Source organism: Thermobia domestica, chromosome 9, assembly GCF_964235325.1.
Source record: "Thermobia domestica chromosome 9, izTheDome1.hap1.1, whole genome shotgun sequence".
In the NCBI taxonomy this organism is placed as follows: Eukaryota; Metazoa; Arthropoda; class Insecta; order Zygentoma; family Lepismatidae; genus Thermobia; species Thermobia domestica.
Window position 1 is genome coordinate 20,241,867 of NC_137462.1, and position 27,550 is coordinate 20,269,416.

At 36.6% G+C, this 27,550-nt stretch overlaps 1 protein-coding gene across 2 annotated transcripts in view; it reads right to left on the reverse strand.

Annotated features, from left to right (window-relative positions):
• LOC145694448 (DNA oxidative demethylase ALKBH2-like) overlaps window positions 1–27,550 on the reverse strand; it is an 859,325-nt gene that overhangs the window by 546,692 nt on the left and 285,083 nt on the right. The window lies entirely within an intron of this gene.

The window sequence follows — 27,550 nt, forward strand, 5'->3', positions numbered from 1 at the left end:
GCAATAGGAAATCTTACTAGTACACAAGGGCGCTCATGTTGTGGTTTCCAAGGGGAGGGCAAGTAAAGCAACATTTCAAATATAGTTTTAAATTTCGTTGTAACTATTATAAATATTCTGTTGGGTTTTCGATATTCCAAAGTACAATTTCCTCTAGGGGGGGAGAGCGCCAAACCTTTCACCCCCCAGCGCCCTTGCTAGTACACATTACATTTAATACTACATAGGTTTCGAGTAAAACCAAACTATCTGGTGTTGATGTTAATAATTATAATATATGATCAGTTGTAAGAATTTGTAGTTAATACAATCTTGATGACTGCACTGGACTATTTAGTTGCTCACGTTACGGAGAGATGTCGCATGAATCAGTACGGTATACACAAAGTAACTCTTAACGCCACTATGTGGCGCTGAAGGTAATGTAACAGCTTACATCATACCTAGGCATCCAAATAAAACTGACGTTCTCGTTTAATATTATACTGATTAAATAATAATAATAATAATAATAATAATAATAATAATAATAATAATGATAATAATAATAATAATAATAAACTATATTCTTACTACGTATAGGAACTAGACATACAGAGGTGTTCAACCTTGCATCGTAAATGAGAAATGGGACTTTTTTTTTTTTTTTTTTTTTTTTTACTTACATTCCCTTTTGCAAAAGCAATATAATTTTAAAACGCTCTGAGTATGGTCTCCGCAAAAACGGTTTTGCATACTATATAAATTGTAAGTTTTGTACAAATTTTATATTTCGGAACAGTGACCGCGCTAGCTTTTATATATTGTGGGAACAAGGCGAGGGTAGAGACATTTTTGGGAGGGCAGTATTTTGTGTATAACGAAAATAATATAGTTTAATACTACTTGATCTACATTACAACACAACATATATGGAGGAAAGTCGGGACCGACAATACTGGAGAAAGTGCCCCGTGCTCCTGTCTCTAGGGTTGTCACTGCTTCGGAATTATCTAATGCACAAATATCAGAAATCTTACAGAATGGCAATTTCCGTCTGTTCGTTGACAAGTATCAAGCAAAAACGGTACGTGATATTGATTTTGATTTTTTGACTTGATTTTTAGTTTAGCATGCCTTTCAGCAGCGAGGTTATGTGAGATATGGATCTTCAGCTTAACGTGGAAACAGAACCACATGAGCTCCAGCCAGGAATCGAACCCACGTCTCCTACGCCAAAGGCACATACGCTAACCGCTTAAACACAAGGGAGCTCGGTACGTGACTTCGAGAATCGATTCAGTGTAACCAAAATAGGTTTGCTCTAATTTGGTAACTCTATTCAAATCGGAAGTGATGGAAATCAACCATTTCGGTTTCAACGTTATCGCCATAGAAAAAAACGAAAATAGCGAAAGCTTTTTTTTTTTTTAAAAAAAAAAAGAACAGATTCAGCATCATAAGAAAACCCGTATATCTACTAAGAACAGAAGTGATACTAATTTTACTACTACCTCCGCTTTCAAGATTGATCTCCATAGAAAAAAAACTGTAAGAGATATCCAGAAGCGATCTTTCGGAATTGATAGGGGATCCCAAGAATAACTTTCCTTTGGATCTTTACCCCTATATGCTAACCGGAAGTGGTGATGATGTGTATTTCCAGTTTTAACACTGATCACAATAATGCAAAACAATCATAGATAGAAAAACGCAAGTTTTAACTATGGATCTAATACTGTAAGAAAAGGTTCAATATCCGACCCTACTCTTCTATTGCAAGCGGAATTTTATTCTACTTCTAGTTTGAAAATTGATCAGCATAAAGCAAAAACTGTAAAACATAGCGAGTAATGGTTTTGTGATATACATTCAGCGTCCCAAAAACAAGTTTAATCTCCATCTTTATCCCTCTATTCGAACTGGAAATGTTGAAAATATGAGAAAAAATGATAAAAGATAATGAGGAATGACTTTCTGATATGCATTCAGCGTCCCAAAAACAAGTTTAATCTCCACCTTTATCCCTCTATTCAAATTGGAAATGTTGTAAATATGAGAAAAAATGATAAAAGATAATGAGGAATGACTTTCTGATATGCATTCAGCGTCTCAAAAACAAGTTTAATCTCCATCTTTATCCCTCTATTCGAACTGGAAATGTTGAAAATATGAGAAAAAATGATAATGAGGAATGACTTTCTGATATGCATTCAGTGTCCCCAAAAACAAGTTTAATCTCCACCTTTATCCCTCTATTTAAACTGGAAATATTGGAAATATGAGCAAAAATGATAAAATATAATGAGGAATGACTTTCTGATATGCATTCAGCGTCTCAAAAACAAGTTTAATCTCCATCTTTATCCCTCTATTCGAACTGGAAATGTTGAAAATATGAGAAAAAATGATAAAAGATAATGAGGAATGACTTTCTGATATGCATTCAGTGTCCCCAAAAACAAGTTTAATCTCCACCTTTATCCCTCTATTTAAACTGGAAATATTGGAAATATGAGCAAAAATGATAAAAGATAATGAGGAATGACTTTCTGATATGCATTCAGCGTCTCAAAAACAAGTTTAATCTCCATCTTTATCCCTCTATTCGAACTGGAAATGTTGAAAATATGAGAAAAAATGATAAAAGATAATGAGGAATGACTTTCTGATATGCATTCAGCGTCCCAAAAACAAGTTTAATCTCCACCTTTATCCCTCTATTTAAACTGGAAATATTGGAAATATGAGCAAAAATGATAAAAGATAATGAGGAATGACTTTCTGATATGCATTCAGCGTCTCAAAAACAAGTTTAATTTCCATCTTTATCCCTCTATTCGAACTGGAAATGTTGAAAATATGAGAAAAAATGATAATGAGGAATGACTTTGTGATATGCATTCAGTGTCCCCAAAAACAAGTTTAATCTCCACCTTTATCCCTCTATTTAAACTGGAAATATTGGAAATATGAGCAAAAATGATAAAAGATAATGAGGAATGACTTTCTGATATGCATTCAGCGTCTCAAAAACAAGTTTAATCTCCATCTTTATCCTTCTATTCGAACTGGAAATGTTGAAAATATGAGAAAAATGATAAAAGGTAATGAGGAATGACTTTCTGATATGCATTCAGCGTCCCAAAAACAAGTTTAATCTCCACCTTTATCCTTCTATTCAAATTGGAAATGTTGTAAATATGAGAAAAAATGATAAAAGATAATGAGGAATGACTTTCTGATATGCATTCAGCGTCTCAAAAACAAGTTTAATCTCCATCTTTATCCCTCTGTTCGAACTGGAAATGTTGAAAATATGAGAAAAAATGATAATGAGGAATGACTTTCTGATATGCATTCAGTGTCCCCAAAAACAAGTTTAATCTCCACCTTTATCCCTCTATTTAAACTGGAAATATTGGAAATATGAGCAAAAATGATAAAAGATAATGAGGAATGACTTTCTGATATGCATTCAGCGTCTCAAAAACAAGTTTAATCTCCATCTTTATCCCTCTATTCGAACTGGAAATGTTGAAAATATGAGAAAAAATGATAAAAGATAATGAGGAATGACTTTCTGATATGCATTCAGTGTCCCCAAAAACAAGTTTAATCTCCACCTTTATCCCTCTATTTAAACTGGAAATGTTGGAAATATGAGAAAAAATGATAAAATATAATGAGGAATGACTTTCTGATATGCATTCAGCGTCCCAAAAACAAGTTTAATCTCCACCTTTATCCCTCTATTTAAACTGGAAGTGTTGGAAATATGAGCAAAAATAATAAAAGATAATGAGGAATGACTTTCTGATATGCATTCAGCGTCCCAAAAACAAGTTTAATCTCCACCTTTATCCCTCTATTTAAACTGGAAATGTTGGAAATATGAGCAAAAATGATAAAAGATAATGAGGAATGACTTTCTGATATGCATTCAGCGTCCCAAAAACAAGTTTAATCTCCATCTTTATCCCTCTATTCGTACTGGAAATGTTGAAAATATGAGAAAAAATGATAATGAGGAATGACTTTCTGATATGCATTCAGTGTCCCCAAAAACAAGTTTAATCTCCACCTTTATCCCTCTATTTAAACTGGAAATATTGGAAATATGAGCAAAAATGATAAAAGATAATGAGGAATGACTTTCTGATATGCATTCAGCGTCTCAAAAACAAGTTTAATCTCCATCTTTATCCCTCTATTTAAACTGGAAATGTTGGAAATATGAGAAAAAATGATAAAAGATAATGAGGAATGACTTTCTGATATGCATTCAGCGTCCCAAAAACAAGTTTAATCTCCACCTTTATCCCTCTATTTAAACTGGAAATGTTGGAAATATGAGCAAAAATGATAAAAGATAATGAGGAATGACTTTCTGATATGCATTCAGCGTCCCAAAAACAAGTTTAATCTCCACCTTTATCCCTCTGTTTAAGCTGGAAATGTTGAAAATGAGAAAAAATGATAAAAGATAATGAGGAATGACTTTCTGATATGCATTCAGCGTCCCAAAAACAAGTTTAATCTCCATCTTTATCCTTCTATTCGAACTGGAAATGTTGAAAATATGAGAAAAATGATAAAAGGTAATGAGGAATGACTTTCTGATATGCATTCAGCGTCCCAAAAACAAGTTCAATCTCCATCTTTATCCCTCTATTTAAACTGGAAATGTTGGAAATATGAGAAAAAATGATAAAAGATAATGAGGAATGACTTTCTGATATGCATTCAGCGTCCCAAAAACAAGTTTAATCTCCATCTTTATCCCTCTTTTTAAACTGGAAATGTTGGAAATATGAGAAAAAATGATAAAATATAATGAGGAATGACTTTCTGATATGCATTCAGCGTCCCAAAAACAAGTTTAATCTCCACCTTTATCCCTCTATTTAAGCTGGAAATGTTGAAAATGAGGAAAAATGATAAAAGATAATGAGGAATGACTTTCTGATATGCATTCAGCGTCCCAAAAACAAGTTTAATCTCCACCTTTATCCCTCTATTCAAACTGGAAATGTTGGAAATATGAGAAAAATGGTAAAAGATAATGAGGAATGACTTTCTGATATGCATTTAGCGTTCCAAAAACAAGTTTAAGCCTCTATCGCAGCCAGTAGTTATACACCTAACACTTCCGAATTTAATAACAAATTTGCATAGTTTACAAATCCACCGTAGTTCCGGAACTCACTTATTTTAACTGCTAACTTAGATTAATATTTCAGTCAATTATTTTCTCGACATTCCTAAAACTACAATGACAGAGTTGAGTCCTGACCATGTTGTGGGGCTTACAGTCCTACAATTGCGTTTAACTGTTAATGATTTCTTAATAGATTTGCAGTAATGAGTTATCATCTTTCATTGTTACAAATTAACTATGGTTAATCGTACGTGAATTCTAGTATACATACGGATATTTCGGCTTCACATCACATTTGAGGTTCTGTATACCAAAATTCTGCAAATTTAAAGAATCCACATACACTATGTGATCAAAAGTATCCGGACACCCCCCAAAACATACGTTTATCGTATTAGGTGCATTGTGCTGCCACCTACTGCCAGGTACTCATTATCAGCGACCTCAGTAGTCATTAGACATCGTTAAGAAAGCAGAATGGGGCGCTCCGCAGAATTCTCGGACTTCAAACGTGGTTAGGTGATTGGGTGTCACTTGTATCAGAAGTCTGTACGCGAGATTTCCACACTCCTAAACATCCCTAGGTCCACTGTGTCTGATGTGATAGTGAAGTGGAAACGTGAAGGGATACGTACAGCACAAAAGCGTACAGGCCGACCTCGTCTGTTGACTGACAGAGACCGCCGACAGTTGACGAGGGTCGTAAAGTGTAATAGGCAGACATCTATCCAGACCATCACACAGAAATTCCAAAGTGTATCAGAATCCACTCCAAGTACTATGACAGTTAGGCGTGAGGTGAGAAAACTTGGATTTCATGGTCAAGCGGCTACTCATAAGCCACCCATCACGCAGGTAAATGCTAAACGACGCCTCGCTTGGTGTAAGGAACGTAAACATTGGACGATTGAACAGTGGTAAAACGATCTGTGGAGTGACGAATCACAGTACACAATGTGGCGATCCGATGGCAGGGTGTGGGTATGGCGAATGCCCAGTGAACGTCATCTGTCGGCGTGTGTAGTGCCAACAGTAAAATTCGGAGGTGGTGGTGTTATGGTGTGGTCGTGTTTTTCTTGGAAGGGGGTTGCACACCTCGTTGTTTTGAGTGGGACTCTCACAGCGCAGGCCTACATTGATGTTTTAAGCGCCTTCTTGCTTCCCACTGTTGAAGAGCAGTTAAGGGATGGCGATTTCATCTCTCAACATGATCGAGCACCTGTTCATACTGCACGGCCTGTGGCGGAGTGGTTACACGACTATAACATTCCTGTAATAGACTGGCCTACACAGCGTCCTGAACTTGAATCTTATAGAACACCTTTGGGATGTTTTGGAACGCCGACTTCGTGCTAGGTCTCACCGACCTACATCAATACCTCTCCTCAGTTCAGCACTTCGTGAAGAATGGGCTGCCATTCCCCAAGAAACCTTCCAGCACCTGACTGAAAGTATGCCTAAGAGAGTGGAAGCTGTCATCAAGGCTAAGGGTGGGCCAACACCATATTGAATTCCAGCAGTACCGATGGAGGGCTCCACGAACTTGTCATTTTCAGCCAGGTGTTCGGATACTTTTGATCAGATAGTGTATCTTCTTATAAACAGGAAATAAATATAAAATAATCAGGAAATTCATTGTTCAGAATTGATTCAGGTATTGACATTGCTCAGTTTCACTCTATAATTTGCATTCACATTTACAAAATATTGGTAGTGGACATTGAAACTGAAACACCTTGTAGAAAGTCTAATTTGTATTTAATAAGGTATTGGGACTCCTTTGGCAGCCTGTACAGCAGCAACACGACTTGGGATAAGGACTGATAGAAGTCCTGCACCGTTTCCAGAGGAGTTTTCAGCCATTCCTGTTGAAACACATTGACAAGTTCAGCATTGACATGTGCACCTGGTGGAGGGAAATGTTTTCTCAGTCGATCCTCTAACAAACTGCATACAGGCTCAATAATGTTGAGATCTGGTGATTGAGTGGGCCATGGCAAATGTTTAATCTCACTGTCATGTTCACTGTCATGCTAATCGATCATGCTCACTGTCATGTGACAACGTTAGCAGTGTGAATGGGGCAGTTATCATCCTAGAAACTGCACCACTGTCCACGAAGAATGTTCGAACCATAGGGTGTGAACGGTCTTCCAGAATGGTTCTATACTCCTTGGCAGTGATGCGACTCTCTAGAACCATAAGGGACCCAAACCCTGCCACGATATTGCACTCCAAACCATCATGGATCCGCCTCCATGTTTGACTCTGGGTACCAAGTAGTTGTGGTTGTATGCATCAGAGGGGCTTCTCCACACGAATACTCTCCTTATGGTTTGGAAAACGGTGTAGCTGAACTCATCCGAGATATGACACATTTCAGGTCATCCAACATTCAGGTTTTATGCCTTTGACACACTGAACCCTGTTTCTGGCATTTTTGCTACTGATGAAAGGCTTCTGTACCACAAACCTGCCATACAATCCTAGTCAATGTCCTGACGTTCCTTTCAGACAACTTCTGTTTCCCTCTGCAGTTGTTCCTTCTGTATGTGGTTCATCCTGTTCGTATGTACCCATCACCCTAGATACTGTAGCTCGTGAGATCACTGAGATCACAAAGTGTTGCAGTTTTGGACATAGATGCACTTGTTAGACGCGCCCCTACGATCTGCCCTCTTTTGAACTCCGATACGTCCTCCATTATACCACAGTTACCAAACGAAATTACACAACCCATTCTCCAATGACCAATGAAAAGCGACGATTACCCAATCAATATATCGAAAACAATTCTCAGATACTCCCAAAATGGCTGCTATGTCATTATTCATGTAACTACCACTTACTTTGCTTACGCATAGCAGTTCCATGTTTGTGATGTAAATGGCAAAGCTGCCCTTCTGCTCCACTGCTTTTGTCTGATTGTCTATTACTTGTGTAGTTGACAACTCGAATTTCAATGCAGAATACAGTGGGTGATTGGTTAGCGAACATAATTCACTCGAGGGCAGTGTTCGCTACACAAGTTGTTCGTTACTGATCATCGATTTACAACAGATTTTTATAGGAATTAAATTAATTCGTTCTCAAGACCCGAAAAATACACAAATAAAAATTATTTACCTTAGTGATGGGCACAAAAAACTGGTTTTCGGTTATCGGTTTTTAGAGAAACTGAAACTGGTTTTTAAAACCTAGTTAAAAATGTTTTCTTGGTTGGTTTGGTCTTCTATCAAAACCGGTCTTGGTTTTAAAATTGGTTTGATTTTCTATGAAAACCGGTTTTTGGTTTTAAAATTGGTACGATTTTCTATCAAAACCGGTCTCAGTTTTAAAACCAGCTTGGTTTTCTTTCGCAAACCGGCTTCAGTTTTAAAACTGGTTCGGTTTCTATCAAAAACCAGTTTAGGTTTTCGGTTTTCTGTCAAAACCGGTTTTGGTTTTCTATTTTGTCAAGAAAACTGCCGTCTAAAGCATAAAATTGACGATAGTTCGGTCCGGGATCTGAGAAATATTGCAGATAATACATCTAATTGTAATTCTTAAAACGGACTCATTGTAATTATAATTCCCAAAAAGATAATTTGTAGTAGATATTGCAAAGACCCCTAATGTAAACAAAAGTGTGGAACGTGAGATAACACATTCATTTTATTTGAAAGATACAGACATACGAGAATCAAGTCACAAATTCAAAAAGAAAAGTTTTACAAATTTTGAAGTTTTTTTAAAAAAATAACTTGTTGATATGCTAACGTTTAAAAATCCAAAAATACCATACTTTGAAACGAGTTAATAATGCTTGTATATATCCGTTGGAATAGTAACGATGTGCGTTATATTACGCTCCCAGTGAGTGGCAATTCAGCAGAGAAGACCGTATACGTATATGTATACAGACAGTTGCAAACTCTTGTCGAAATATGGTACTGTCGACTTTTTAATCATTAACATATGAACACTAGGGTATAAAGAACTACAAAACACATAGAACTTGTTTTCTTTTCGAATTTCTGCTACTGCATTGAACTGTATGTCTATATTTTTTCAAATATATGTTACTCACCTTTCACATTCTTGCTTATACACGGTGGCCACAAAGTCCCGTACTACTTGATAAATGTTAATGTAAGTATTCCCGTTACCCCTTTACAAATATCGACCTACTCTGTATAAGAATTATCGGATGCAGATACGGATTGCAGAGTGAAGGCAAGTGCAGCACTTCTTCAGACGTTCGACACAATACCAAAACGCGGCAAAGTGATCTTTACCGATGAGTGTGCAATTTAGAGGAGTTCTCATGCACGCAATGTGGTCTTTTGATCCAAGCACAATCCACACTTTTATGAAGATTTGGAACAGTATCCCCCGCATGTGATTATATGGGCAGACGTAGATAGCAGACGCGTCTTTGAACCGTTCTTTTTCGACGGTGTTGTGAATCACCAGTGATACTTGGACATGTCACAGAACTAGTTTGTTCCTCTCTTGGAGATGCACGGAATCAAATAGACATGTTGGTTTCATCATGGTGGGCACCTGCGCATTATGCCCTCCCCTTACGCGACTATCTTATGGAAGTCTTTCCTGGCCGTTGGATTGGTTGTGGTAGTCCGGATCTGCCCGCACCACTTACCTGGCCACCACGAAGGCCAGACCTCACCACTTGTGATAATGCGTTATGGGGGTTCAGAAATGGCATCATTGCACAAAACTGTTACAATACCAGTGTCGAACTGATAGAAGCTGTGAAACAAGCTTTCACTCAAGTTATACCTGCAATGCTCCGCAAAATGTCACATAAAACAGGAAGGCGCATTATCCTTTGTCATAAGAATGACGATCGACAGTCTGATCCTTTGAACATTTAATGTTTTCTATCTTAATAAAACCTCTTGAAAGCATTGTTGTTCATGCCATTCAGTTCTTTCCGTGTAGTTATTTACATACATTTAGTGGTTTATGTTTTTTTTTAAGGGGTAACGAGACTTTCTGGCTACCCTGTACTGTGCAATATCCATTAAAATTGTCTTTTTGTATGATCATTTTAACAATTATAATTAGATATATAATCTACAATATCACTCAGATCACGATCCAATTGTTATCAAATTTTATGCTTTAGACAGAATATATCTCACACCAGGCGGGGAAGTCTCGTACCAAAATAATAGGTCCACAGTAGATACCTATTCAAATCAGGGATGTTAGAAAACTTTTGAACGGTAGTGTAAAATCTTTTTCTAAAGAAATCTCTACCAAAAATTCAGACAATAGAAATCAACTAACGCGGACGAGAAAGGTTTAAGATACAACTATCAGTCCACCATACAAGTGTTATGGTTCTTGAAACTGTTTACTGTATACCTGTTACTGAAATTACCACAAATTTTACATACAGCATCGCTTCTTCTTGTGTTTGTTGTGTGAGTATTCGTTATCTGGACATGTGTTTGTTATCTGAACATAAACATTGTTAACGAAAGTGTTCGTCATCCGATTTGTTTACAATCCGAATGCTTAGTTAACTGGTCACCCACTGTACAGGAAGATGAATACATATTCCATGTCTGTGTTAATGCTGACGAAGTTATGTGACAAATAATAATTAGCATAGGAATTAGAATAATTCCTGCAAATACTAGGATGACCAAACATCTTTTTTTTTTTTTTTTAACGGGATTGTCACCTTTTTAACAAAGCCGTCCGGTGTCCCAAGAAAAATATAATGCTGACACAAGATGTCCCTTTCTTTAAAAAATAAAAATCCAATCGCAGTTGCGTAATAAAATCACAAAATGCCACTTAAAACGTATTTCTTGTATGGATTCTACGTGTTGCTTTTACGGAAAGATAAGCTTTTCTACAAGAAATTCAACCATCAATAAATATGGCACTCAAGGGCATCCAGAATGCTCCTAATCCTGGAAGGTAATACACGAGGAAGTATCAGAAACTAAGGTTACAAGGCCAATATTTCTGGAGATTCATCTATTATAGAGGAATAAGGAGTGTGCGGTAATTTTAATACATGGAGTTGGCAACTGTGCAGTTTCAGCTACCCACTGCTTACAGCGCTAGCTGTATGCTAACACGAATGGCGACTCTTTATAAAAGTGGTCTCGCAAAGAAGTCCAGTCAGTTATGCGATTTTTGTGGTGCCTCTCAAATTCACCCAGCAGCAGGGAGAGTTTTATGGAGAGACTATAGTGTCTCGTCAGCATGTAGCAGAATTGTATCGAAAGTTTGCTACTACGGCAACGCGCGCTCGCACACAGAGCAGTAGACCACCATTCTGTTGAAGCAGTTTCGCTGGGACATCATCGACAACCCTCACTACAGCCTAGAACTCGCTCTAAGCGACTTTCACCTGCTTTTGCATTTGAAGGAGCATCTCGTAGGCCGTAGCTTCGCTTCAGACGACGAGGTGGAACACTTTGTGACAACGTGGCTGAACACGTAAGGACAGAATGTTTACCAGATGGGAATCTTCGAACTCATCCCACGGTGCGACAAGTGCCTCAACTGGTATGAAGACTAAGTCGAACAATAATTTAACGTAGTACTATATGTTGTATGTATTAGTTGTATGAAATAATACACACAAATTTCACTACAGGCTTTGTAACCTTACTTTCTGATCACCCCTCGTAAAAATTAAAATTGAAATAAAGTTACATAAATAAGAATATGGTTATTTTGTAAAGCTAGAAGCTTCTTCCTCAGTGGTATGAGTAAGGACATGACAATGACTATATCTAGGTAGATTGTCAAATTATGCTAGAGCATTTCTATTTCAAGTGTGCCCTCGGAAAATATGTGAAACATGCTTTGTCCCAACCCCCACCGCCCTCTTACGGAGGAAACCTTCCCTTTGCTTTGGGGAAGGACGTGAATGACTTCGGCAGTGTTGTCAATTTGTCATTCAGTCGTTTGATCTTGGCGAGTGAAGATCGTTGGCTGTTTAGTATAACTAACAAGAGAGTGCATAGCGAAGCCCGTGAAGCAGAATGTTTCAATGTGGCAACCCCGTCCGGATCCAGCTATTGGAAGATCTCGGCCAAAGCAATTTGTCCCTCTTTCGAGGGAGATGCTGGAAAACATATCGACAGCAGCACCAGCAGAGGTACACTTGAAATGGAAAGGCTCTAGTTTGCCGAATATTCCCCCCCCCCAAAAAAAAATAGTCATCGTAAAAACACGAAAGAAGACTAAAGAATGAGTCAGAAAAAACTTGGCCAGTAACTTTGACCAAAAAAGTAGGTAAAGAAATGAAAAGAAGGAAGGTCGTTTTAATATTTTAGTTGACTATAAAGTAAAAAAAAAAAAAAAAAAAAAAATTAAACACACAAAATATATCATAAAGAACTAATTATGGAAAAATGTTCGTACATTACTTTTAATCCGCTTCATAAGAGTTCGCACATCTTCTTCTGTTATTTGATTGGCAGCTGCAGTCCACTTGCGACGAAAAGTTTTCAAGTCAGCCGCCTTCCCTTTTGATGTTTTCAATGTTCTTTTAATGTGGACCCAATATTTTTCAATTGGCCTAAGTTCAGGGTAATTTGGTGGATTTTCCTCTCTTCGAACTGCGACGATACCCTTTTCTTTATAACAATCAGTGGCTGCTTTAGAGTAGTGAGAGGTAGCAAGATCTGGCCAAAAGAAAACAGAGTTACTGTGCGACATCACAAATGGATACAATCGTTTTTGTAATCACTCCTTCGTATAAATTTCGCCGTTAATTGTCCCTGTTGTGATGAACGCCTTGCCTTTTTTTTTTTTTTTTTTTTTTTTACCGCATGAACAAATAGCTTGCCAAATCAAATATTTTTGGGATATTTGGATGCCTTTGTTGTTTAAATTTATCCAGCACATCTCCTCTCTTCAGTGCCACGTAGTACTCCTTTCCGGGAATTTGACTGAAATCAGCGAAACAATAGGTTTCGTCGTCCATAATGAGTAAGGTACTGATCATAGAGTTTTCTTGCTCTGGATTTTGCCGTCAATTGTTGCTTTTTGTCTCGGTTAGGTACTTTTTGCACTTTGAAAGATCGTAAACCTTTCCTTGCTTTAATTCTGTCCACTGTAGATTGGGACGCTTTGACCACACCAGCAAATGCTCTTTCCGATAAATTCGGATTCTGACGCAGCAATGCAGTAACCCTTTTCTCCAGCTTCCGTTGGCTAGTCCCCGGTTTTCTACCTGAGCCAGGTAACTTTACGAGTTTGCTTAATTTTTTTAAGGACATACCTGGATTTTCGAGGTATTTGTTCACAATTAGTTTTCGTTTTTCTAACTGACTCATCATTCTTTACCACACCACCTGCACTTCACAACTGACAATCTATTCATGAGTAAGATCGGCAGTCTGTCCTTGCTTATGCACAGTGCTGCCAATGCTCATCTTATATACTAGAAAATATGGCGGGAGGAAAGCGGCCAAGTTTTTTCTGACTCATTCTTCAACAAATTTCATGGATAGAGAGCTTGATACATGCATTGTAGATACATACATTCTCGCGTTCTGTTGGGTGGTGAAATAAGTTAATGTTAGACCAAGCTTCAATTCAGCAAACACAAACTATATCAGCAGAAATGAGAAATTTTTATTGACTAGAAAATACACAATGAACTGCAAGCTTACATTGTTGTCAGTTGTCTAATTTCTTTTTATCATTGCTTACTTCCGTGTATGATTTTCTTTTCTGTTTAAGTTCTTTCTTCTCTTTCTTCCGTTTTTCTTTGCGGTGTCTCCTAATACTTTCCCATTTAATTCCAGCAATCACTTGATCGCGTCTGGAGGGAGATCTTTTTTCTGATTTCTTCTTCTTCTTCTTCTTGTTCTTCTTTTTCATCTTCTTCCTGTATCGTTTCTTCAGTTTCTCTATAAGCTCATCTCTGCGCAACTGTGTAAGAGGAGTCAAATAATCTTCAGCACTATCGCTGCTCGTACTGCTTACATCCAACACTACGCCCCTGTCCGGGTTCATCTGTAAGAAATTCCTGCACTGGTAGCTCATATGTCCAGCATAGCCACACTTCTTACACGCTGCTCGGGCCTTTTCTTTGGTCACAAACTTACTAACAAGTTCCGGATTCATCTTTTCACCTTTAAGTCTAGTCACCGTTCACTAACGCAAAGATTTTGATTGACTAATTTGTGCAAGAACCAACATATGAATCGAACGATTGTAATACTTGTACTAAAACACTATTCCATCCAACGTTAACCACACCGTTACTATTCTCTAGTGGTATGGAAGGACTTCTTCTCTTAACGATATCCACTTACTTCATGGCTTCTTTGAATTTCTCTTAACTGAAGCTACCTGACGGGGGAAAAAGAGAGAAAACAATTTTTAGATTCAACTGTTTTAGAACATATATCGAACAAATTTAGCATAATAATGACGAAGCAAGGCTTTCTGCTAAAAACGTTTGACATTAAGAAATAAATAGTATTACTAGCCACAGATAACTACAAAATGCTGAAACCAAGTAAAAGAGAAGTGTGGAGTTTTGATAGACATAGAAAACAAAGCCGTAATTATATAACATGTTCAAAATAGAAATAAAAATAATTTTAAGAAGTTTAATGTATATATTAAAACTAGCAGCGTTCACCCCGCTTCGCTGCGGTCACCCCGGAACGCAATAAACTTTGTTACTTAGATAATTTTTACTTTTTCGCTTTCAAGTGATATGATAAAAACCATAGAAGATTGCACTAATGTTAACATTATATCGCCTGTCATTTATGTTAACCCGCCCCGCTTCGCTGCGGTCACCCCAACCCGCCCCGCTTCGCAGCGGTCATCCCGGAACGCAATAAACTTTGTTACTTAGATAATTTTTACTTTTTCGCTTTCAAGTGATTTATAGCGCCTGTCAGTTATGTTAACCCGCCGAGTCACAGGGTCATGCGGGTTGCATATAAATACGTTTATTTTTATACCTATGATGAACTAATAACAAAGGATTTGTACGTATGGACACCTGAATGGTCAATTATCTCAAGACACTGGTAATTGAAAATTAAAGTGATATGATAAAAACCATCTAGGGTCCACATCCTAACAACCCCCCAAAAATGAAAGAAATCGGTTCAGCCGTATTAGCGTGATGAGCGCACAAAGGATTTTTTGTACGTATTGACACCTGATTGGTCAATTATCTCAAGACACTGGTAATTGAAAATTAAAGTGATATGATAAAAACCATCTAGGGTCCAAATCCTAACAACCCCCCAAAAATGAAAGAAATCGGTTCAGCCGTATTAGCGTGATGAGCGGACAAAGGATTTTGTGCGTTCTCTTTTATATATATAGATAGATGCTAGAAAAGTTTGTATGATTGTGGCCAATCTTTTAGACAACGAGATCTCGAAAACCACAAGTGCTAGAAACGTCCGTTTTCGCTGATCAATTCCAAATTTTGTATTTTTTTTTTTGCGTTTTATTTTTTTATTTATTTTTTTTATTTTATTTAAAGAAGAAAATTAATATATTGGATGTATCCAATATACTAAAGAATATACATAAAAAATACATAAGCATATTAAATTATAAAATAACAATATACAAAATATTAATGAAATAAAATAAAAGAATAAGAAAATTAACTGCTACAGAAATTAACAAGTAACTTTTCTACTTATAAGTGCTATTACTTCTCTAAAGGAAATCGGACTTCCTGATTCCCTTTATTGGTAGAGTTTAACGTACCCGGTATTCAGAGATGACAGGACTTCGGACTTCCAGAAGTCATGTCTATCTCACAGTGTCGGGTAACTTAATTCAATGCACTTATTTCAATATTGCGAATTTTTTTTGTATTTTTTATGCAAAGAATAAAAAGAAAATGGCTCACATAAGCAAATGCTTGTGTGTGAGCCTGATTCTCGTGTTTTATTTATTTTCTTATCGTAACATATGAGGTTTATTCTTATTTTTAACTAACAATAGTTTTTTTTAAAACACTTTTTAATTCTTTTAACCATTGTAAAATTAACCTTTTATATGTTTTGAAATTACTTTCTTCTTTGATTCGGAGTGGGAGTTCATTATAGATCTTCGATGCTCTGTAATATGTTTGGTGTTGAGTTATAGATTTAGTCGTTGCTCTAATTTCTAAATTTTTGTTTGCCACATTTCTGGTTATATACGCATGTTTTATTACTTCCCAATTGTTTCTGTTCTTTTTAACATATATTAATACCTTCTGCAAATATAATTTTGAAAGTGGTAATACTGAGAATTGGTCATAGATTCTATCTAGTCTACTCTCAAGTCCCTTTTTTAAACATATTCTTACAATATTATTTTGCTGAACAATCAGAGGTTTTAAATGAGTAGGGTAAGCAGCTCCCCAAATTAATATACCGTATGTAAGTATACTATTTACAAGAGCATAATATACAGTTCGTAATATTTTTATGCTTACAATGTTTCGTAATTGAACAAATTTATATAATAATTTTCTTAGTATCGTGGCGATATGTGTAATATGAGAAGACCATTTTAGATGCTTGTCAATAAATATACCTAAGTATTTTACTTTATTTTCACTAATAAGAGGATTACAGTTACATTTTTCAATATTTTGACAATGATGCAATTTAAGTGACATGTTTTCTGGCTGTCCTGTTAAAGTTGGTGAAAACGTTATATACCTGGTTTTTTCAGCATTTAATACTAACTGATTATTATCAAGCCATTGTTTTACTTTCTTCATTTCTGCTTCAGTTTTTTTAAATACCTCTGTCCATGTTTTACCAGTAAATATAAGTGAGGTGTCATCAGCAAATGATTGTATATGCCCGTCCATTTTTAAATTACACAAATCATTTATATAAATTAAAAATAATATTGGGCCTAATACAGTTCCTTGAGGGACTCCTTGTTTTACATATAAATAATTGCTTTGAAAATTACCTATTTGGACGGCCTGTTTTCTGTCTTTCAAATAACTGTTAAACCAAGATAGCGATATACCCCTTATTCCACATCTTTCTAGTTTATTTAAGAGAATTTTGTGTGATATTGTGTCGAATGCTTTAGCTAGGTCTAGGAAAACTGCTATTACTTTTTCAGCTTTATCAACATTTTTACAAACAATCTCTGTTAAATTGTATACTGCATCTGATGTACATTTACCTTTTTGAAATCCATATTGATTTGATGAAAAGAATTTATTTTGTTCAAGAAAATTAACTAATCTTCTCTTCATACATTTTTCTAACAGTTTAGCACAGTTACTGAGGAGTGATATAGGTCTATAGTTATTAGGATCAGCCTTTGATCCTTTTTTATATATAGGTTTTATTACAGCAGTCTTAAAATCATCAGGAAATACACCTGTTTCTAAGCTTAGGTTAAAGATATACTGCAAAGGTTTTAATATATTTGATTTCGTATGTTTCAATACACTTGCTGATAATCCATCTATACCAGATGTTGTTTTTGGTGACAATTCATTTATGAAGCGTTCAATTTCCTGTTCAGTGATTGGAGTAAAGAATATAGAGTTTACTACTTTAGTTTGGGAATTCAAATTCAAATTTATTTTATCATCAATCTCTTTGTTAACTATTTTTTTGCCAACACTGGAAAAATGCTCATTAAAACTTTCAACTATTAACATTGGATCACGTTCAAACGTTACTAGACCATTTTTAGTGTTTAGTTCATTTATTTCTATATACTTTTTGTCATTTTTATCTATAATATCTGTTATTACCTTCCATAATTTACTAACATTGTTATTACATAATGTAATTTGTTTTCTATAGTAGTCATTTTTAACTTCTTTTATTAATTGTGTAAGTTTATTTCTATACCTTCTGTAATATTCCTTAAATTCTAAATCGTTTTGGTTTTTTATTACTAAACGACTTAATCTATCTCTTTCTCTTACAGAGTTGACTAATCCTTTTGTTATCCATGGTTTTATTTTGCGATATTTACTACTTACTTTTTTATTTTTATTGTTAATACATGAATTACTTATACAATTTTTCACTATTTGGATGAAATTCGAGGTTGCAGTATTAACACAATTACTGTGTATTACCAAATTCCAGTTACATTTTTTCAATTCTTCATTTAATAAAGTATAATCTATAATTGTTCTTTCATATGACATTTTTTCCCTCTTTTGCATTGTAATGGGAACATTTATACTAGTGAGAAAGTGGTCAGTTATACTTGTTTGCAACACAGCTGATGTGACATTCAGTGGACTTTGGTACTTTAAAAATATATGATCTATACAAGTCTTACTATATTCTGTAACTCTAGTGTGTTTATTTATGCATGAAACATAACCATGACTATATAGTAAGTTTAAATACGTGTCTATATTTTCACAGTATTTGTCACTTAATATATCTAGATTGACATCACCTAAAAGCAAAGAGCAAGTTGATGAATTTTTAAGCTCATCATTTAGTGATTGTAGAAATGCTTTCTCATCACCACTTGGAGTGCGATATATAGCTATTATGTTACAACCTTCTGCATTGTTTAAATGTAAGCGCATTCCAGTGGCGTCAGCAAGATTCAGTTCCGTTACCTTGTCAATGTCAACTTGCTCGTTTACAAATATCATGACACCATCTGCACGTGTTAAAGACCTATTTGTGTAATAACAGCGATATCCGTTTATGCTAATGTTACAAGTTGCTTCATTTTTCCATATTTCTGTTAAGACAATTATATCTACATTTATAGCAATATTTTGTAACAATACTAAAAATTCATCTAAATTTTTTCTAACACTTCTAATATTCAATTGAATAATCGTGATTCCTGTTTTATCACTAAATAATTCATTAAAAGAGTCTATATTATTACAGATGTTAGTGTCTATATTTTGGTATAAGAAAATTTCATTAATTACCTGTTCCATCTTGAATGAAGTTGACAGTCCTGTTGAGCCACTTAGTTTTGCATGTTTTGTAGATCTTCTAGCTTTTTGATATGTTTCACTCGGGATGTTTCGTCTTTCCTTAGAAGCACTTTTCCATCACGCACCCAAACAAATCGGAAACCATTGTTCCTGGCGAATTGTTTTGTTCCGTATAGCACTTTTCGATTGTTTGGTGTTAATTGTTCATTAACAAAAACTCGATTGTTCGGGAACTCGGGTTTGACTTCTGACGCTAATAAACTCTTTTTTTCTCGAAACTTCTGAATCCAGTTGTCCCTAATTACCTTTGAAGAAAGTTTAGCTATAATTATTCTGGGCTTGTCTCTTCTTGATGTGGGCAGTCTATAGGATTTTTGTATATCTTCACTTTTTGTTATTATTCCAGCTGCCTTCGCTACCTTCATTACCATTTCATTGGTTTGTTCTTCTTTTGTCTCGGGAATTCCAACTATTTCAATAGTTTCATCTAACTGTTTTTGTTCTAGTTCACTTACTTTGTCCTCTAGTGTTCCAATTGCTTCTTTCAGTTTTTTGTTTTCTGTTTCCAAAGTTTCCGACTTTTTCGTTAGATCACTAACTGATTTCTTTAGATCACAAATTTCCTTAGTAAAGTCATCAAATTTGTCCGACAGAAAGTTTATGGTTTTCTCCAGATCACGAATATTATCTTTCATTTGCATAATTTTTGGCATATTTGCATGAATTTCACTCACTTGTTGCACTAGCTTTTTCAAGTCAGTATCTTGGTTTAGCGTACACTCCGCACTATTGCCCGATTTGCACACATCACACTTCCACTGTTCTTTTCTTGCTCCCAGTTTACGAATATTTTCCGCATTTTTCAAGGATGTACATTTGGCGTGAAAATAATTATCACAACCACCGGTACACGAAATAATTTCTTTGAGATTGACGGCTGAAATTTCTTTCTTGCAACTACCACACAAGTCAGACATATTTGCAATGGAAGCAAATCTGCAGGAGCGGTTGTACTACACGTCTTGCTTGCACTTTGCGGCTATATTTGCCACTTTTCATTAAAATTTTCAAAATAGGTTCATACCCTTATGAAAGGCAACCAGAAGCTACGTATAGCGCGTTAATGGATATTTCAGGGACTTTGCTTTAATATGAACGACAAAACCTATTGCAAGCTATATATATATACGAGGGTCGGCTGATAAGTTCTCGGCCCGACCCCCTTCCGAATGTACTACCCTGATGTAATTGATGTCATGTGAAATGTTGATCTTTTATATGTTTAAGTACCAAATTTCACCATTCTACCATGAACGGTTTTTATTTTACAGGTAATTGAATGAACCATGGCGGAGTCAGATGTCATATTCACCAAAGAGGAGTTGCGAGGTGTAATGAAGTTCTTCCTGCAACAGAAGTCCCCCAAGGAAATCCATGGTTGCATGCTAGACACATTGGGTGGACAGTGCCCTTCATACTCCACTGTGAAGAAATGGTGTGCGAACTTCAAGCGTGGTGAATTTTCAACAGAAGATGGTGACAGGTGTGGCAGTGCAGTGTCAGTGTCGATTCCGGAAAAAGTGGACCAGATTCATGATCTGATTTTCAGCAACAGGCGGATTTCGCTTCAGGAGATAGCTGACAAAGTGCACATATCCAAAGAACGTGTTGGGTCAATAATCCATGATCAGTTGGACATGCGCAGGCTTTCTGCGAAATGGATTCCGAAATGTTTGAACGCGGATCAGAAACGCGAACGTATGAGGTCATCGCAGGTGATTTTACGGCATTTTGCGAACTCCAAGGACGACTTTTTGAATCGGCTTGTTACCCAGGATGAAGCGTGGTTGCATTACTTTGATCCGGAAACCAAACAGCAGTCATGCGAGTGGCGCCACTCAGGATCTCCAAGGCCCAAAAAATTCAAAGCACAAAAGTCCGCAGGGAAGGTGCTTGCCTCAATATTCTGGGATAAGGATGGTGTTTTGCTCTCAGACTACCTTCCAAAGGGCCAAACCATAACTGCAGAGTATTACCGCAGTTTGCTGGCTAAGGTAAAGGACGCCATTAAAGAAAAGAGCCGGGGAAAGTTGACACGACGTGTCTTGTTCTTGCAGGACAATGCTCCCGTCCACAACGATGGCAGAACAATAGATTTTCTGAGGGACCTAGGGTTTCAGTGCATTGGCCACCCACCTTACTCGCCAGATCTTGCCCCTTATGATTATTATCTGTTTCCAAAACTCAAAACAGCACTGAAAGGACAGAAATTTTACAGTGATGAAGAGGTGATAATAGCTGCGGAACAGTTATTTGCAGACCTTGAGAAATCTTTTTTTTTTTTTTTTTTTTTGAGGGGTTGAAGAAGATGCAGCATCGAAGTGCCAAGTGTGTTGACCTTCGAGTGGACTATGTTGAACAGCCTCACACTTTCATGCCTGCAGCTCAAGTCCTTCTGGGTCGGGCCGAGAACTTATCAGCCCACCCTCGTATACATAATATGCATTGGTATGTAACATATATCCAGAGTTTCCCACAAACTCACCCCAACATTCTGTATATTAAAATACTACATTTATATGTTTGTCTATAGCAATTCACCTCCTTTGAGAGTCTTCCTGTCCTTTACTTGTATTCGTAAATGGACTTGCACAGATATAGTGAGAAGTGGGAAGGAGATTCACATTCATATTAGAACTGTGCGCTGTATAAATAACGCAGGTTCAGGTAGTACTTTTTAAAAAGTTTATAGGCAAGTGAAATGGCTGATAAATAGATAAAATTGTATCATTATGAACGAAGAGAAAACAGGAAATTCGCTGAGACGGACACGATATCCAGCAGAATCCACAATGATAATAACTTATAGAGTTCCCCGTGGGGACTCGTGTGATTTGGTGGGCTGCATGGCCACTTCTCCTACAGCTTTGGTGCTCAAAAATGACTCTAATTTCAAAACAACCAACAACAAATAACACTAGTTAACAAAGGTTTTGTTACATAAAAGAAAATACCTGTTCTTAAAGGAACTTTTTGCGCTGAATTCGAATATGCACTCGGTTTTTCTCCATCACGTACGATTTTCCCGTAACAGAGGGATTTTCGGGAAAATCCCTAAAAAATTTCCCTTTTCGTTTATTTTACACCCCAAGATCTTGTCCCCTTGCATATACTAACATAGAAATTATACCTAAGTATACTTTGATTCATATTTAACAAACCCTTCAAGTTTCGTAATAATCGCTTTATTCTTTCTAGAGAAATAAATATGTTTGTATGTATACTGTGTGTACTGTTTATTGCACCTTATAGTAATGCTTTCAGATCTCTTAAGTTGAGGTAAAACGTTTTGCTTTATTACCACAAACACATATATAAAATATAATACAATATATTTTACAAGTGTGACAATTTACAATAAACAATAATACAAATGTACCAAAAGGTCATGAAAAGACAATCAAAACTATCACAATATATGAAACTTCCATTGGGTTACAAAAACGTACACTACTTCCTTCTTTTGTAAGAAATGTTGCATTCTCTAACAAGACCCCAACAACAGTCCCCCATCATTGAAGGATCCCATCGTCCCTGGTACCTTTTCTCCATTGCCATTATATCTTGGTGGAATCTTTCCCCCTGTTCGTCGCTGAGAGCACCTAGGTTAACAGGAAAGAAGCTGAGGTGGGAGTGCAAAAAGTGGATTTTTAAAGACATCCTATAACCCAACTCTTTGTATTTCTGTATCATGTCCTGTACGAATTCTGTGTAACTCTCAGCTTTGTTATTGCCCAGAAAGTTGCGCACAACACACTTAAATGCTGTCCAGGCAGCTAGCTCAGCACTGTTTAACTTGCTGTCAAAGCTATCATCAAGCATTAATTTCCTAATTTGGGGACCAATAAACACTCCCGCTGAAATCTTAGCATCACTCAGGTTAGGGAACTTATCTCGCAAATACTTGAAACCTTCACCAGATGTGTCCATGGCTTTGACAAAGTTTTTCATAAGTCCTAACTTGATATGAAGTGGCGGTAGTAATATCTTATTAGGATCTACCAAAGGAGCGTATTTGACGTTGCATTCTCCAGGTACGTAATTCACTCTAGGTTCCCATTCCTTCACTTCATAATGTTTGTCATCAGCTCGGCTATCCCATAAACATAAAAAACATTGGTACTTCGTGTAACCGCACTGCAGTCCTAATAAAATACCAACTACCTTGAGATCACAACATATTTGCCAACAATGGTCCTTGTAATTTATAAGATTTAGCAAAGTTGACATAATGTCATAGGATTCCTTAAGTAGTAATCGCCCCACTTGGCCTAACTTTGGATTATCCTCAATGAGGGGCCCCAAGGCCAGGGGTCAATGACCTAGGGGTACCTAGGACCACCCCCTCTAAATTTTGGCAGGGGTACCTTGGCCCACCCCCTAAATTTTGGCAGGGGTACATAGGACCACCCCCCTTAAATTTCGGAAATTGCCAAATCTAAAAATTTGGTATGGTAGCCTAGGACCATAGTATGTACCTCTATCAGTATTGGGTGTCTATGTCGTTCCCTTTCATGGGTAAAAAATTGCCAAAAATTCAAATTTCGGGGGTTTTTGACCTAATTTATCCCCTTTGATGAGGTATTATTACCCTATATAGTTATATGGGCGTATACAGGGGTCCATTACCTTCCATAAGACATGGGTATATTAATGCACCCCTTGAAAAATTTGGGAGGGGTACCATGGCCCACCCCTTAAATTTTGGAAATTGACCAATTTAAACATTGGGTATAATAGTATAGGACCCTTATATGTATTATGATAAATTTGGGTGGTCTACCTCATTCCCTTCTAGGGGTACAAAATTGCCAAAACTATAAACGTAAGCAATACGTTGTACCACGTGTTTGGTTTTCGACCTAATTTATCTCCTTGGATGAGGTCCTATTACCTTATATGATTATATGGTCATGTATAGGTGTCCATTACCTATCATAAGACATAGGTACATTTGTGCACCCCTTTAAATTTTTGGGAGGGGTACCTTGGCCCACCCCTTTAATTTTGGAAATTGCCCAATTTAAACATTTGGTATTATAGTATAGGACACTAATATAGATCACTATAAATTTGGGTGGTCCACCTCGTTCCCTTTTAGGGGTACAAAATTGCCAAAATTTTAGTACAACCACGTGTTTGGTATTTGGTACATTTTATCCCCCTTTGATGAGGTTCTATTACCTTATATGGTTATATGGTCATGTATAGGGGTTCATTATCTATCATAAGACATAGGTACATTGGTGCACCCCGGGAGGGGTACCTTGGCCCACCCCTTAAATTTTGGAAATTGCCCAATTTAAACATTTGGTATTATAGTACAGGTCCTCAATATGTATCATGATAAATTTGGATGGTCTACATCGTTCCCTTTTAGGGGTACAAAAATTGCCAAAATATAAACGTAAGTAATACGTTGTACCACGTGTGTGTTTTTTTTGGTCCATTTTATCCCCTTTGATGAGATCCTATGATTACAAGGGGTCCATATCCTATCATAAGACATGGGTATATTGTTGCACCCTTCTTAAATTTTGGCAATGGGGGTCCACTGAAATTGTCCAATTTAAGCATAGTACAGGACCTCAATATGTTTCGGTGGTCCTATTTTCAAATTTTTAAGTACAACCACGTGTTCGGTTACTGACTCAATTTATCCTATTTGATAAAGTTATAAGGTATGGACGGTATCTCCTTTCAATTTGGTAGTACCCTTCGGGTGTAGTACGGTCACGTGATCAATGATTTGGTTTTGATGCGCGACGAGGCCCCTGGTCAATGTTCTCTAGGAATTAGGTGGAAACTTTGTCCAGGGTTCTCGTCTTATATCGCACAGTTCTTTAGGAGAATCTGATAACGTTGTATATGGAATGGACAATAAAAAGACATAAATAAGTATAAATTGTATTTTATTCTTTTTTCTGGTTTCTTCTTTTTCTTTCTTATTGACAATGTTTGTATATTGAGCTGGGTTTCTTCATTAGACCGCCTCCTCTTCTTGATTGTAATGATTTGTTTCCATGTTTTGCAGCATAGCACCCGTTTGCAAAGCTTCGTATTGTGAATTCTGTAAAAAAAGAACGAGGAAAAAGATGATTAGTATAGAAATAGATGATGATTAAACAATACATTTGCAATGATAAATATGATAAAATTACCTGGAAGGTATATTGCAGCAGTCTACGATCATTAACCGTGGGTACTGTTGTGAACAAATATTGAATTTCACGCAGAGATTTTCCTTGGGCTTTACAGCACAAATAAAAATAAGCATAATAGCCACATACGGATGAACCAAGACTTTGCATTTGGCTATTATTATATTTATAGTACATACAATGAAGTTTTAAGAATGCAACATGTTGTGGTACATAAGGAGGAAGACCATAGCTGTCAAAATATTCTCCAACACCGCGATGATCAATATAAATTGCAATCCAATGGCTTCCTAGTTTTGTAGATGGATCTATATTTACAATCATTGCCAGAGGAAGAGAAAACCGTGAGGGCAACTCATCGCTTGCAAATACCCCGGTAAAATGATTTCTGAATAATGGACTACCGTGTAAAGCACTAGCTAATTGTAATGTATTCAACATCGTGAATGGAAATGATACATAACGTATACGTACCTTGTAATTTAAAAGTCCAGGATAATGTTACGCTGGTGGTCGATCTCTAGGAGTGAGGAAAACTCTCCATACACAATACAGTTTGCAGATGCTGCTAATTTCTCTTGGAAATGAACTTCCAATCGGATGGCTCCATGTCGTTGTAAATTCCAATAGTGACAATCTCCAGCAGAAGAATCGGGAGTTAGGTCAAATACAAACAGTGTATATCCATTCTTGTAGTCGGCTCTTGAAATTGTATTTCCAGTATTGGTAAAATGTATGCCAGAACCTGAGAACAATGTGTGGTACGATGAAATGTAGAGATTTTCTTCAAAGTTGGGTTGCAACGGTTTTGAAGGTACAGCTTTTCCATCCACGTACAATGTAAAGAAATTAATGTTTAGATGTTGAAATTCAAGTGGATTGGTGGTAATAGTTCCACTGGATGCTTCATTCGATGTAAATCCTACAATAATACGATTTGGCAATGTTCCCATAAACAGGTTATCAATAGTTTTGGATTGTATATCCTTCGGGATGGTAAATGATTTCATTTGAACCCTTGTCAGAGGATACTTTGCCGGTGTAGATTGTAAAATTTTATTGTGTGCCAATTTAACACTAGGGCTGATGCTGACTTTTTCCACCTGCAACGATGCATCTAGAATATTGATTTTTGCACTGACACCACTTTCACCGGCCATGAGACAAAAGTTTGGTTTTGCAGGAATAAGTTTCACACGTAATTCCACTCCATGAATTAAAAATTTATCTTGATTAAAAATGTCACAATGAAGATGTCCAATCATATCGAATTTCATACTTTGTTTTGTCAGTTCATAGCGTTGTTGAAATCCTTTGTTCTCCCTGGTGGTTGCGTTCATATGACCAGCCGTATCTTGAAACCACATTGCTGTTTGTAAATGTGTATTTTTAGCTCCATCACTATAATTGAGCAGTTTTTCCATGTACGAACGATATGGATGATTATGTGACGGAAATGAAATCAGTTTATTGTTCAAGTAGATTTGTACTTCACTAAACATAGCATTTAGAAAATCATTGACAGGTGCAATTGCTTTATCCGTATTGGTGAAGGAGGAACCATCTGGTTTCACAATTTGTGCTTGGATGTACAATAAGGTTTGTGGCAAATCAATGTATTCATCACTGCTACCACTCACTACAAATTCTATTGGTGAATTTTCAGCTATTGAACTAATTGGTTTGTAGCCTATAATACGATTGTCCAGAACACTGGTTTGCGTGGGCAACGTTGAAAAAATGTCCAATTCACTTTTTACACATTCACAGGATTGATGATGTAAGAAAGCCATCGTTGAATTAATCAAAAATATCTGGTGACGATGCCAATGATTTCTTCTTCTTCTTATGTGATAATTTACGTTTCTTTGTAGGATTGATGGTGTTGTTGATCGTTGGAAGGTCAACCTCAAACTGAGAGCAGTCATCCCATTTTCGTTTATGATATCCACTTCCCAGCATAGTTTTCAACTTATTTTTAGCTTTTTCTTGTAAATTTGATTTTGCCTCTTGCATCCGTTGATGAAACGATTCTTCCAGCGGTTGATTCGAGATCACAACATCATTAATCATATTGGCACCTGATTTTAATAATTCTTTTCCCACAGTTTTAGCTCCTTGCTTCACAAGTGGTAACACTGAACGAAATAAGCCACCAAGGAAACTTCCAATCCCATGTCCTGCTTGATAGGGACTTCCCACATAGACGTTGCCGATACCGGACAACGCTTGTTTTTGGTAGTATTGCAAATACGGATCAGTCATGACGAC